At 46.9% G+C, this 13,519-nt stretch overlaps 1 protein-coding gene across 1 annotated transcript in view; it reads left to right on the top strand.

Annotated features, from left to right (window-relative positions):
• The window catches only part of CCDC85A (coiled-coil domain containing 85A), a 497,193-nt gene that overhangs the window by 76,730 nt on the left and 406,944 nt on the right, over positions 1-13,519 (top strand). The window lies entirely within an intron of this gene.

Raw genomic sequence — 13,519 nt, 5'->3', positions numbered from 1 at the left:
TGCACTGATGCACAGCCACAGCCAGACTACTATGCTGGTCCTTTGACTCAGACCACAACATTGCCCTCGCAGGGTGCTGATCAAGAATCAGACCCTGATGAGACTATGTTGCCCCATCACGAACGCTATACCACCGACCGCCACGGTGACACAGACGAAGTTGCACACGAGCTACAAGAAGAGGTAATAGATGACCCAGTTCTTGACCCCGATTGGCAGCCATTGGGGGAACAGGGTGCAGGCGGCAGCAGTCCTGAAGCGGAGGAGGAGGGGCCGCAGCAGGCATCAACATCGCAACAGGTTCCATCTGCCGGGCCCGTATCTTGCCCAAAACGCGTGGCAAAGCCAAAACCTGTTGGAGGACAGCGTGGCCATCCGGTTAAAGCTCAGTCTGCAATGCCTGAAAAGGTATCCGATGCTAGAAAGAGTGCAGTCTGGCATTTTTTTAAACAACATCCAATTGATCAGCGCAAAGTCATCTGTCAAAAATGTTCAACTACCTTAAGCAGAGGACAGAATCTGAAAAGTCTCAATACAAGTTGCATGCATAGACATTTAACCACCATGCATTTGCAAGCCTGGACTAACTACCAAACGTCCCTTAAGGTTGTAGCACCCTCGGCCAATGAAGCTAGTCAGCAACGCAACATCCCTTCCGGCAGTATAGGGCCACCATTTTCCGCACCACCTGCAGTATCTGTGCAGGTTTCTTTGCCAGGCCAAAGCAGTCAGGGTCAGGGAATCACCAGTTTCGTAGTAGGAAACACTGCATCTAGGGCACCGGTGGCAACAATACCATCTCCCACCGTCTCTCAGTCTGCCATGTCCACCGGCACCCCCGCTAGTTCCACGATCTCCAGCTCTCCAGTCCAGCTCACCCTACATGAGACTATGGTCGGAAAAAGGAAGTACTTAGCCTCGCATCCGCGTACACAGGGTTTGAACGCACACATAGCTAGACTAATCTCATTAGAGATGATGCCCTACCGGTTAGTTGAAAGCGAAGCTTTCAAAGCCCTGATGGACTACGCTGTACCACGCTACGAGCTACCCAGTCGACACTTTTTTTCCAGAAAAGCCATCCCAGCCCTCCACCAGCATGTTAAAGAGCGCATCGTCCATGCACTCAGGCAATCTGTGAGCACAAAGGTGCACCTGACAACAGATGCATGGACCAGTAGGCATGGCCAGGGACGTTACGTGTCCATCACGGCACACTGGGTAAATGTGGTGGATGCAGGGTCCACAGGGGACAGCAAGTTTGGGACAGTTCTGCCTAGCCCACGGTCTAGGAAACAATTGGCTGTAGCCGTTCGCACCCCCTCCTCCTCCTCTTCGTCCTCCTGCAGAAGCGAGAGCTCGTCCACAGACCGCAGTCGCACAACCACTCCATCCGCAGCTGCCACTGTTGCACACCAGGTCTCCCATTATGGGGCAGCTACTGGCAAACGTCAGCAGGCTGTATTGGCTATGAAGTGTTTGGGCGACAACAGACACACCGCGGAAGTTCTGTCCGAGTTCTTGCAGAAAGGAACGCAGTCGTGGCTGGGCACTGTAGATCTTGAGGCAGGCAAGGTAGTGAGTGATAACGGAAGGAATTTCATGGCTGCCATCTCCCTTTCCCAACTGAAACACATTCCTTGCCTGGCTCACACCTTAAACCTGGTGGTGCAGTGCTTCCTGAAAAGTTATCTGGGGTTATCCGACCTGCTCCTCAAAGTGCGTGGACTTTGCTCACATATCCGCCGTTCGCCCATACACTCCAGCCGTATGCAGACCTATCAGCGTTCTTTGAACCTTCCCCAGCATCGCCTAATCATAGACGTTGCAACAAGGTGGAACTCAACACTGCACATGCTTCAGAGACTGTGTGAACAGAGGCGGGCTGTTATGTTTTTGTGGGAGGATACACATACACGGGCAGGCAGTAGGATGGCAGACATGGAGTTGTCAGGTGTGCAGTGGTCGAAGATTCAAGACATGTGCCAAGTCCTTCAGTGTTTTGAGGAATGCACACGGCTGGTTAGTGCAGACAACGCCATAATAAGCATGAGCATCCCCCTAATGCGTCTGCTGATGCAAAGTTTGACGCACATAAAGGATCAGGCGTCTGCAGCTGAGGAAGAGGAAAGCCTTGATGACAGTCAGCCATTGTCTGGCCAGGGCAGTGTACAGGACGAGGTAGCGGGCGAAGAGGAGGAGGAGGACGAGGAGGATGATGGGGATGATTATATTTTTAATGAGGAAGCTTTTCCGGGGCCACTGGAAATTGGTGGTGCGGCAAGGCCGGGTTCTGGTTTTTTGAGGGACACAAGTGACGTGGATTTGCCTGAAACTGCCCCTCAACCAAGCACAACCGCAGATTTGAGAACTGGAACTTTGGCCCACATGGCGGATTATGCCTTACGTATCCTCAAAAGGGACACACGCATAACTAAAATGATGAATGATGACGATTACTGGTTGGCCTGCCTCCTTGATCCTCGCTATAAAGGCAAATTGCAAAATATAATGCCACATGAGAACTTGGAACTAATATTAGCAACCAAACAATCAACTCTTGTTGACCGTTTGCTTCTGGCATTCCCTGCACACATCGCCCGTGATCGTTCTCACACGAGCTGCAGGGGCCAGCAGACCAGAGGAGTTAGAGGGGCAGAAATCAGAAGTGGCGTTGGCCAGAGGGGTTTTCTGACCAGGTTGTGGAGTGATTTTGCTATGACCGCAGACAGGACAGGTACTGCAGCATCAATTCAAAGTGACAGGAGACAACATTTGTCCAGTATGGTTACAAACTATTTTTCATCCCTTATTGATGTTCTCCCTCAACCGTCATTCCCATTTGATTACTGGGCATCAAAATTAGACACCTGGCCAGAATTGGCAGAACATGCATTGCAGGAGCTTGCTTGCACGGCAGCTAGTGTCCTATCAGAAAGAGTATTCAGTGCTGCAGGTTCAATACTAGCAGAAAAAAGGACTCGTCTGGCTACCCAAAATGTAGATGATCTAACCTTCATTAAAATGAACCACAACTGGATTTCGAAATCTTTTGCCCCACCTTGCCCGGCTGACACCTAGCTTTCCTATGAAAAGGTCTTGCCTGTGGACTATTCTGAATGCCTTTTCCAATCTCGTAATTTTCTGCACCTGATTGTCCAGCATACGACATGTTTACACCTCACTAAATGGCCAAACTCCCCACACGCGGCCGTGGTATCGACACTTGGCGACAGCACCCGTGAGAGTGCAGTTTGTCTGAAGAGGTGGGTGAGCCCGCTTTTGGTCGACGGCACTGCCACTGGGTCCCTCCTAGTACAATAAAGTGTCTCTGGCGGTGGTGGTGCGCACCCAACATCAGACACACCGTTGTAATATGAGGGGCCCTGGGCCTGTACCGCCGGCCACAAGACAGTTTCCCCCCACCCCAGCTCAAACAGTGCTCTACCACTTGCAAAATTATCTCACAGCTCCACCAATGTTTAGTCTAAGCGCTGACATCCTTCAATGCCTGCCACTGACAATACCATTGTATTGACATTTTTTTTATGTTAGGCCTTCGATGCCTGTCTGCGGTCACTCCTTCCACTAGGCCTCCACTGACCACACCACTGCTGCCCGTGTACCCCTGGAACCAATTTAAAATTGCCTACAGCCATGTGTTATTATTTTAGGCCTTCGATGCCTGTCTGCGGTCACTCCTTCCACTAGGCCTCCACTGACCACACCACTGCTGCCCATGTACCCCTGGAACCAACATCAGAAAATATAAAAATAAGTATTTTGCTTATAAAAAAGAAAATACTGGAGAGATATCAAATGCAGACATTTTAACATTAAAAACAAACACATACAACAAAAATCTGGTACAGTACTAAAAATGGCCACCAGCTACAATAACTTTCTCCTGCAAGTAGTTAACTGAAAGGTTTTTTCAATTTTAAACACAGATATGGCATCCACCGAGTGTTGTCCTGTCGCGTCTTCTTTATATTATTGCCAAGAAGATGCAAAACAATGAAAATAATAAAATCATTATTTACCAAAAAAATAGAGTAAGTCAAAACCACATTGCAAATAAACATTCATTACAAATAAAGAAGCAGGGCGCGTCCGAGGGTGAGTATATACCTAATAAGAATATAATCACCCTCGGACGCGCCCTGCTTCTTTCCGACAGCCTTCCTTCCTAAGAATCAGCCCTTCCGTGGTGTAGAGAGAGGGTTTGTTACACTCCAAGGTGTTCCCCAGGTTGCCTTTCCTGAGCTTCGATCTTCCGGCTCTCGTTTAGTAGTTGTTGGAAACTACGCTGCATTAGGCCTACAAATTGGGTATGGGGTGTAGAGAGATGGTGTGTTACACTCCAAGGTGTTCCCCAGGTTTCCTCTCCATTGCTTCGATCTTCCGGCTCTCGTTTAGTAGTTGTTGGAAACTACGCTGCATTAGGCCTACAAATTGGGTATGGGGTGTAGAGAGATGGTGTGTTCCACTCCAAGGTGTTCCCCAGGTTTCCTCTCCATTGCTTCGATCTTCCGGCTCTCGTTTAGTAGTTGTTGGAAACTACGCTGCATTAGGCCTACAAATTGGGTATGGGGTGTAGAGAGATGGTGTGTTCCACTGTAGAGAGATGGTGTGTTCCACTCCAAGGTGTTCCCCAGGTTTCCTCACCAATGCTTCGATCATCATGCTCTCGTTTAGTAGTTGTTGGAAACTACGCTGCATTAGGCCTACAAATTGGGTATGGGGTGTAGAGAGATGGTGTGTTACACTCCAAGGTGTTCCCCAGGTTTCCTCTCCATTGCTTCGATCTTCCGGCTCTCGTTTAGTAGTTGTTGGAAACTACGCTGCATTAGGCCTACAAATTGGGTATGGGGTGTAGAGAGATGGTGTGTTACACTCCAAGGTGTTCCCCAGGTTTCCTCTCCATTGCTTCGATCTTCCGGCTCTCGTTTAGTAGTTGTTGGAAACTACGCTGCATTAGGCCTACAAATTGGGTATGGGGTGTAGAGAGATGGTGTGTTACACTCCAAGGTGTTCCCCAGGTTTCCTCTCCATTGCTTCGATCTTCCGGCTCTCGTTTAGTAGTTGTTGGAAACTACGCTGCATAAGGCCTACAAATTGGGTATGGGGTGTAGAGAGATGGTGTGTTACACTCCAAGGTGTTCCCCAGGTTTCCTCTCCATTGCTTCGATCTTCCGGCTCTCGTTTAGTAGTTGTTGGAAACTACGCTGCATTGGGCCTACAAATTGGGTATGGGGTGTAGAGAGATGGTGTGTTCCACTCCAAGGTGTTCTCCAGGTTGCCTTTCCTGAGCTTCGATCTTCCGGCTCTCGTTTAGTAGTTGTTGGAAACTACGCTGCATTAGGCCTACAAATTGGGTATGGGGTGTAGAGAGATGGTGTGTTCCACTGTAGAGAGATGGTGTGTTCCACTCCAAGGTGTTCCCCAGGTTTCCTCGCCAATGCTTCGATCATCATGCTCTCGTTTAGTAGTTGTTGGAAACTACGCTGCATTAGGCCTACAAATTGGGTATGGGGTGTAGAGAGATGGTGTGTTCCACTCCAAGGTGTTCCCCAGGTTTCCTCGCCAATGCTTCGATCATCATGCTCTCGTTTAGTAGTTGTTGGAAACTACGCTGCATTAGACCTACAAATTGGGTATGGGGTGTAGAGAGATGGTGTGTTCCACTCCAAGGTGTTCTCCAGGTTGCCTTTCCTGAACTTCTATCTTCAGGCTCTCATTAAATTGTGGTTAAACGGAACAACTGCATTTGGCGTACTAGTTGGTTTGGGGCCTACTATCGGTGTCTGCCGCTCCTTGCTGTTCTCCTGGTTTCCTGTCCTGAAATTCCGTTTTCAGGCGCTCGTTAAGTAGTTGTTAATGTTAGACTGCATTTGGCCTACTAGTTGGGTTGGGGCCTACTATCGGTGTCTGCCACTCCTTGCTGTTCTCCTCCACTGAACAAAGCTGTGCCGCCTGTTTACTACTGTTGCCAATTTTGAACTGCATTTCGACTACTTACTGATTTGGGCCTACTCTCTGTGTCAGCCTCTCATTCCAGTTGTCCTCCACTGCAATGCCCCCTGATTAGTCCTGTGTTACCAATTTTGAACTGCATTTAGCCCACTTTATTCTTTGGGCCTATATCTGTGTTTCCTCCTCATCCTGCCCATTGCCCAGCCAGTGATAGATGAGTCTGCTGGTACATTGACCCATAACGCAACATTTCCCGTGCACGCTACACTGCAAGATTGTGACCCTGCTGAAAGTCAGGTCCCCCTTCCCGCATACCATACCACCTTACACGGGGACAAACAGGAAGGTGCAGATGAAAGTGCAGGTTCCTTCATCAGGTGGGGGGAGGAATACTAGTTGGCGACGTCACTGGCACAGGGCCTCTCATGGTACGCAAAAGTGTTGCTGCCGGTGGGAGGCGCCCCCGCCGTGCAAACACACCGCTGTACTTTGAGGGGCCCTGTGCCAGTGCCAATGCCAACGAGTGGGCCCCCCCTGCTTGCTCAGGTTCACAGCACTTGCAAAGTTGAAATACTTACCTCTCCCTGCTCCACTGCCGTGACGTGGTCCAGATTTCCTGGGCCCATTAATTACTTGAACCAGCCCTACCCACCACAACTTTAGCCAAATGACCCCCAATTTCAAATGCCTTCCAATTATTATAAGGTAAATTACGCTTGACAAGCTTCATTAAGAAGAATGGATGGTTTTGACATTAAAATGGGCACTCTAGGTGTTTTCCTGGCCCCCACTCACTGCCGACTATGCTGCCCCATTGACTTGCATTGGGTTTCGTGTTTCGGTCGATCCCGACTTTACGTCATAATCGGCCGATTTCACTCGACCCGACTTTTGAGATAGTCGGGTTTCGCGAAACCCGGCTCGACTCTAAAAAGGTCAAGGTCGCTCAACTCTACTGGACAGTAATCCAAGCAGGCAAAACCGCAATACTGTTTGCACAATTAACTATGTTTTTTTCATTCTATTTCACTCTTTTGTTTACTTATGCTGAGCGGTTTATAAAGTTTGTAATAAACCAGCCTGGACATTTTGATCAAACTGCTTCCTGTGCCTACTTCAACCACAGCTGAGTGAATGGAAACCCTACAAGTGGTTTCATTTTTCTCAGTGGGAGAAACAAAATATTATATATATTTATATCTGTATTTTGCAGATTATAAGACGCACCGGATTATAGAATGCACCCCAAATTATGAGGAGAAAAATAGGAAAAAAAACTTTTTTTAATACAATGGTGATGCTTCTTATAATCTATGCATCTTATTGCTTACTGGGGGTGGTGGCTGCAGTGAAGCGAGGTCCCAGGGTCACAGCTGGAAGAGGCAAGAGTGGAGTGTCGCTGCAGGCCGCAGACTGGGATGAGGGGGTGCTCGGATGTGCGCCGCTGTGGTTGTTCGGTGGTGCCAGAGCTCTGCCAACATTTTGTGGAAGCCCAAATCCCCTGCAATTACATGGTTTACTATGTGGTGCACTCCGGCAAAATGGCTGCGGGGGGGCAGCGCATGCACAGAGGGAGATCTACATATTTTCAAAAGTTGCCAGATTCTTTAATGAAATAATTAATGTTTTGACCTCTTGAAATCAAATCCAACAATGAAAATTTTTAGTTTACTCTGGTTTATATAGTATCAAAAAGTTTTCTCTTTACTGCTACGTATAATTAATGAATAAAAGCTTGAGTACTTTAAAACAATATTTTTTCAAATATAAAATGTAGAACATTTTGTTACGACAATTTTCTGATATTTGCAACATGCACCATTTATATATGGCACTGCTGGAGCTGCGTTCCCGCAAACTGAGGTATATATATGGCGCCATCATAGCACGGGCTCATATTGAGTGCTGCCGCGATTGAGTGCAGGTGTCAGCTCTGTTTGAGAGCTGACACCTTGCAGCAATGCTCACAATTAGTGCTAGCAGCGATCATGTGCATTTAACCAATGTGATGCCACTGTCAATAGTAACAGCAACATCGTGGGGCATCACAGAGGGAGGGAGCTCCCTCTGTACTCCCATCGGCACAACGCTATGCAATCGTATTATGCCGATGGTCTCAATGGTGACCCCAGGCTAAAAGATGGCCATAGATAATGGACTGTCAGCTCATACTCAGAGCAGGAGCTGAAATGTCTCCTCCCTGCATGTCAGATGCTGCCCTAATGCTCTGCAGTACAGAAGCATTGCAGACTATTAAAACTGTGATCTGTCAGTTTGAAGTTGATGGGACAATGTACAAAATTAAAAAAAGTTAATAAATTTTTTTTAAATATATAAATGTGAATATTTTTCTGCTCAATGATGACAGTAGTACTCTAGGAGTGATACCTTTATTGGCTAACCAGAAAATATTATGTTTGTAAGCTTTCAGAGCACAGAGGCTCCTTCTTCAGGCAAGATTACAAATAGTATCTATTTGTAATCTTGCCTAAAGAAGGAGCCTCTGTGCTCTCAAAGCTTGCAAACATGTTATTTTCTGGTTAGCCAATAAAGGTACCACTCCTAGAATACTTCTGTCATCATTGGGAAGAAAAATATTCACATCGATTTTTCTTGCTAACACGCTACCACGATACAATTTGTTATTTTACATCATTAAAATAAATAAAAAAATCACAATATAAAGAACGAAAAAAAATGTAATAAGAAAAAATATTAATCAAATAAATACATTTATTTATGCAAAGCAAATAAATAAAAAAGTAAACATATTTGATAAAGCCACATCGGAAATGACCCGACCTATAAGACTGTCCCATGAGTTAACCCCTTCATGGTACACCGTTAAAAAAATACATAAAAAAAGAAGCAAAAACTATGCTTTATTATCATACTGCCGAACAAAAAGTGGAATAAAACGAGACCAAAAAGACCAATCTAATTAAAACTGTATCTCTGAAAACTTCATCTTGTCCCACAAAAACCAAAATGCCATACAGCTCCATCAGAAGAAAAATAAAAGTTATAGCTCTCAGAATAAAGCCATGCAAAAATAATAATTTTTTTAATAAAAGTTTTTATTGTGCAAAAGCGCAAAGACATAAAATAACTATATAAATGTGGTGTCACTGTAATCATCCTAACCCGATGAATAAAGTTGCCTTACCAATTTTACCACACACGGAACAGCACAAAAAACCCCTAAAAAATTATTAGTGAATTACTTGTTTTTGTTCATTCTACCTCCCAAAAATTGGAATAGAAAGCAATCAAAAAATGTCATGTGCCCAAAAATGGTACCAATAAAAACGTCAACTCTTCCCGCAAAAAAAACAAAACAAAAAAAGTTCTTGCATGACTATGTCAGCCGAAATACGGAAAATTATAGCTATCAATATATGGCGCTGAAAAGCTAGTTTTTGCAATAAAAAGCATGTTTTAGTGCGTGACTACAGCCAGTCATTAAAAAGAGAGGAATTTGTCATCGCTGTAATTGCACCAACCCGAAGAATAAAGTAATTTAATCGCTTATACCACATGAAGAATTGCGTTAAAAATAAATAAAAACAATTCTTCACCTTCGCAGTAAGGCTCAGTTCACATTTATCCTGCCATCAACTTTGAACGCTTACTCCGAGGTTTAAGTGTAAATCGCTGAAAAATGTAATTCAGACGGAATCCTGGTGGAAGATTCCCTGTGATCCGGCTGTGACCGTCTTTTTAGGCGTGCATAAAAGTGCAGTCGACCACAGTTTTGTGCAACTCTGAAAGGGTTTAGATGTCAGATGGAGTTCAGAGAAGCTCTGCTGCTGCATTATAGTGAATGGATGCCTCTGGGGTCCCATTTGAATCACGTCACTTGGAGATTTAGATGTAAACCCAGTGGCGTAACTACAAAGTGAGGGGCCCCGATGCGAACTTTCAAATGGGGCCCCCCCGCGCCAAAATATTTCCCACCGAAATTCACATTTTCCCTATTCATTTCGCACACTATAGTCGTGTTGCAATGTTGTGTAGTCTGACCTAATACTGCCCTGTACTCGCTGAGAAAAATGATTTTATAACTAACATGTCCCTATAGTAATATGTCCTCCCTCGCTCTAATTCCAAGCGCACTCCCGGCGTTTGAACTCTGTGTGCTGTTTCTTCCTGGTATGACGCTGCAGTGCGTCATTTCCAGACCTGTGCAGTGTGGGGGTGTATTGGGTGTACTGGTTGGCTCTGGAGCATACGCACTGCACATTCTGACACTGGCAAGTACACGCAATACTCCCCCACAGTGCACATGCTGGGCTCAGCCCACAGCCGTGTACAGCCCGTACACACACGGCTTCGCTCCGAGAACCCGTACACACACGGCTCCGCTCCAAACACCTTGTACACACACGGCTCCGCTCCGTACACCTTGTACACACACGGCTCCGATCCCTACACCTTGTACACATGCGGCTGCGCTCTTTACACCTTGTACACACGCGGCTCCGATCCCTACACCTTGTACACACGCGACTCTGCACCGTACACCTTGTACACACGCGGCTCCACTCCTTACACCTTGTACACACGCGGCTCCGATCCCTACACCTTGAACACACGGCTTCGCTCCGAGAACTCCGTACACCTTGTACACACGCGGCTCCGCTCCCTACACCTTGTACACACGTGGCTCCGCTCCCTACACCTTGTACACACGCGGCTCCGCTCCCTACACCTTGTACACATGCGGCTGCGCTCTTTACACCTTGTACACACGCGGCTCTGCACCGTACACCTTGTACACACGCGGCTCCACTCCTTACACCTTGTACACACGCGGCTCCGCTCCATACACCTTTTACACACGCAGCACCACTCCATACACCCCATACATACACGAATCCGCTCACCTCTTTCACCCACGGCTCAGCTTTGTACACACCTGACTCCGCTCCGTACACCTTGCTCCACTACATACATACACGGCTCCGCTCTGAACACCTTGTACACACACGGCTCTGTTACATAAACATCCCCTCATTCAGCACCATGACAATCAAGCACAGCAGAGTCCTGCATAGTGCATACACTGAGGCCACTGATCATGTGACCCCTGACTCCTCCCCTCCTGTGACCTCATCACAGGTCTTGTGCGCATAGAACAGGTAGGTGTGTGTGTGTGTGTGTGTGTGTGTCAGGTGTAAGCAGCACATCACTCACCAGCTAATGCCTGCCATCTCTCCAGCTTCAGTCAGTGACACGCACAGCCCTTCTGCTAGGTCACATGTCCTTCACGGACACGCCCACTCGCCGCACACTGCTGAAAGTCTGGGGAAGCTGTGGGCGTGGCCAGCAGGATGCGTGCGTGACTTGTCTCCTTCCCCTGCTACTTGTTTGCTGGACTGGGCGGGCCCTGAAAACACTGTGGGCCCCGTCGCAGTCGCGACCCCTGCGACCGCAGTTGTTACGCCCCTGTGTAAACCCCAATGTAAGTGCTCAGCGTAGAGCGCAGGATAAATGTGATCTCAAATGTTATGTAAAATATTCCCTACAAAAGCTATAAATCAATCTACAAAAAAGTTCCAGCTCAGCTCCATCATCTTTTAACAGGAATATAAGGGGCTTCCACGTTAGTGGTAATACCAAGGCTCTGGAAAAGCGTAATAACTCCTCACCCCCCGAAAAAATTCAACAAATTCTGCAGTCCCAAATCCAAATGCCCCCTTGCTTCTGATCACCCCAGTGTGTCGAATCCGCATTTAATATCCACATGTTTGGCATTTCTGTAGTGTTGACAACCTGCCTAATTTACAAGTGCCTGTCTCCAGAAGCATGAGCTGAGCACTACCACTGGTGACTAGTAGTACCTAATAGGTACTAGTAATACCTAATAGGAATATACTCACCCTCGGAAGCGCCCTGCTTCCTTCCGACAGCCTTCCTTCCTAAGAATCAGCCCTTCCAGGACCTTCGGTGACGTCGCGGGTGACGTCGCGGCTTGTGATTGGCCGCGCGAGCGGTCACATGGGCGGCCGCGCGGCCAATCACAAGCCGCGACGTCACCCGCGACGTCACCGAAGGTCCTGGAAGGCTGATTCTAAGGAAGGAAGGTTCCCGGTTAGTACCAGGGCGCGTCAGAGGGTAAGTATAAGGATATTTTTTATTTTAATTCTATATTTTACACTTAAATATGGATCCCAGGGCCTGAAGGAGAGTTTCCGCTCCTTCAGACCCTGGGAACCATGGAAACCCAATGCACTGCATTGGGTTTCGAGTTTTGGCCGACCCCGACCCCGACTTTTTTATAGGATCGGCCGATTTCACTCGACCCGACTTTTCCAAAAGTCGGGTTTCGTGAAACCCGACCCGATCCTATAAAAGTGAAGGTCGCTCAACCCTAGTGACTACCATATTGTCACGACTTTGTTGTTAGGTGTTCAAGGACCAGGGGCTCCTTCCCTGTCCCTAACGCTATGGGCACCCTAGCTCGCTCTGCTCTCTGGATTCCTTCTGATGGTGAAGATGCTGGGGCCATGTACCATGCCTTAGCTAGTGAATCCGCCCACAATCTGTACCCTTCCCCCACTCAGGGAAGAGGGTAGTAGTAATGTACCATAGTACACCAACCAGACTAACACGGCAATACGTACAGGGGTAATAAAAAATATGAAACATATATAACAATGGAATGCATCGGGAAGTTGAGCATGGGGTTAAACCAAAGTAGGAGAAGAAAGGGAATTATCACACACTTAAAACCTAGTAACAGTCACAGATAAATTCATCAAACACCTTCTCAAATGATAACCAACAACAAACTAGAGCCATTCAGCATAAGTTAACTCTGACAATGAGTGCTAGCCAGGATTCAGTTTATATAGGAGATGGGAGTGACTAACAGTGCACAGCTCCAGGAGCACTCAACTGAGCAGATTAACCTCTGCAGTGGCAAAATAAATTTACACAGTTTATTATGAAGGTGAAATGCTTCTAACCAGTGCAGGAGTAGGAGGAATCAGCTGCCGTCTTCTGGTACCCACATCCTCTCTTCAGGACCATATCCCGACCAGTGTACCAGATACTGATCAACGAACTAAGCAAGTATCAATGATCTTGGCTATGTGAAATTCCAAATTTCCATCCACAATGACTGAAGATGGCAGTAGCTGTGATGGTGCAGAGGACGCAACTTATTTTTTGAGTAGAGATAGATAAAACACATTATGGATCCTAAAAGTGATTGGCAAAGCAGTTCAGAATGCTACCGGATTGATGATGGCCACAATCAAGGACTGATGATTCTGGGAGCCAGTTTCCAAGAGAGAGCATTCAAACTAATGTTCCTTCCAAGTCACCAACACACAGGTTTGAACCCAGCAAATGTCTCCGATCAGCCAAACTCTAATGTTTTGACCCCATCTTCCTCAAATTATCAATAACCCCTTGCCACACAGATGTAATTGATGATGAAAATCATTCTTCAGGAATTCCAGAAGAACGATTCCTATTAAATGAGCTGAACTGAGGATGAAATCTGTATGCCCCATAAACAGAGATACCAGTAGAC

Source organism: Ranitomeya imitator, chromosome 5 (genome assembly GCF_032444005.1).
Source record: "Ranitomeya imitator isolate aRanImi1 chromosome 5, aRanImi1.pri, whole genome shotgun sequence".
Classification (NCBI taxonomy): Eukaryota; Metazoa; Chordata; class Amphibia; order Anura; family Dendrobatidae; genus Ranitomeya; species Ranitomeya imitator.
The sequence above is the reverse complement of the archived record's forward strand: the minus strand, read 5'-3'. Positions and strand labels throughout refer to the sequence as shown.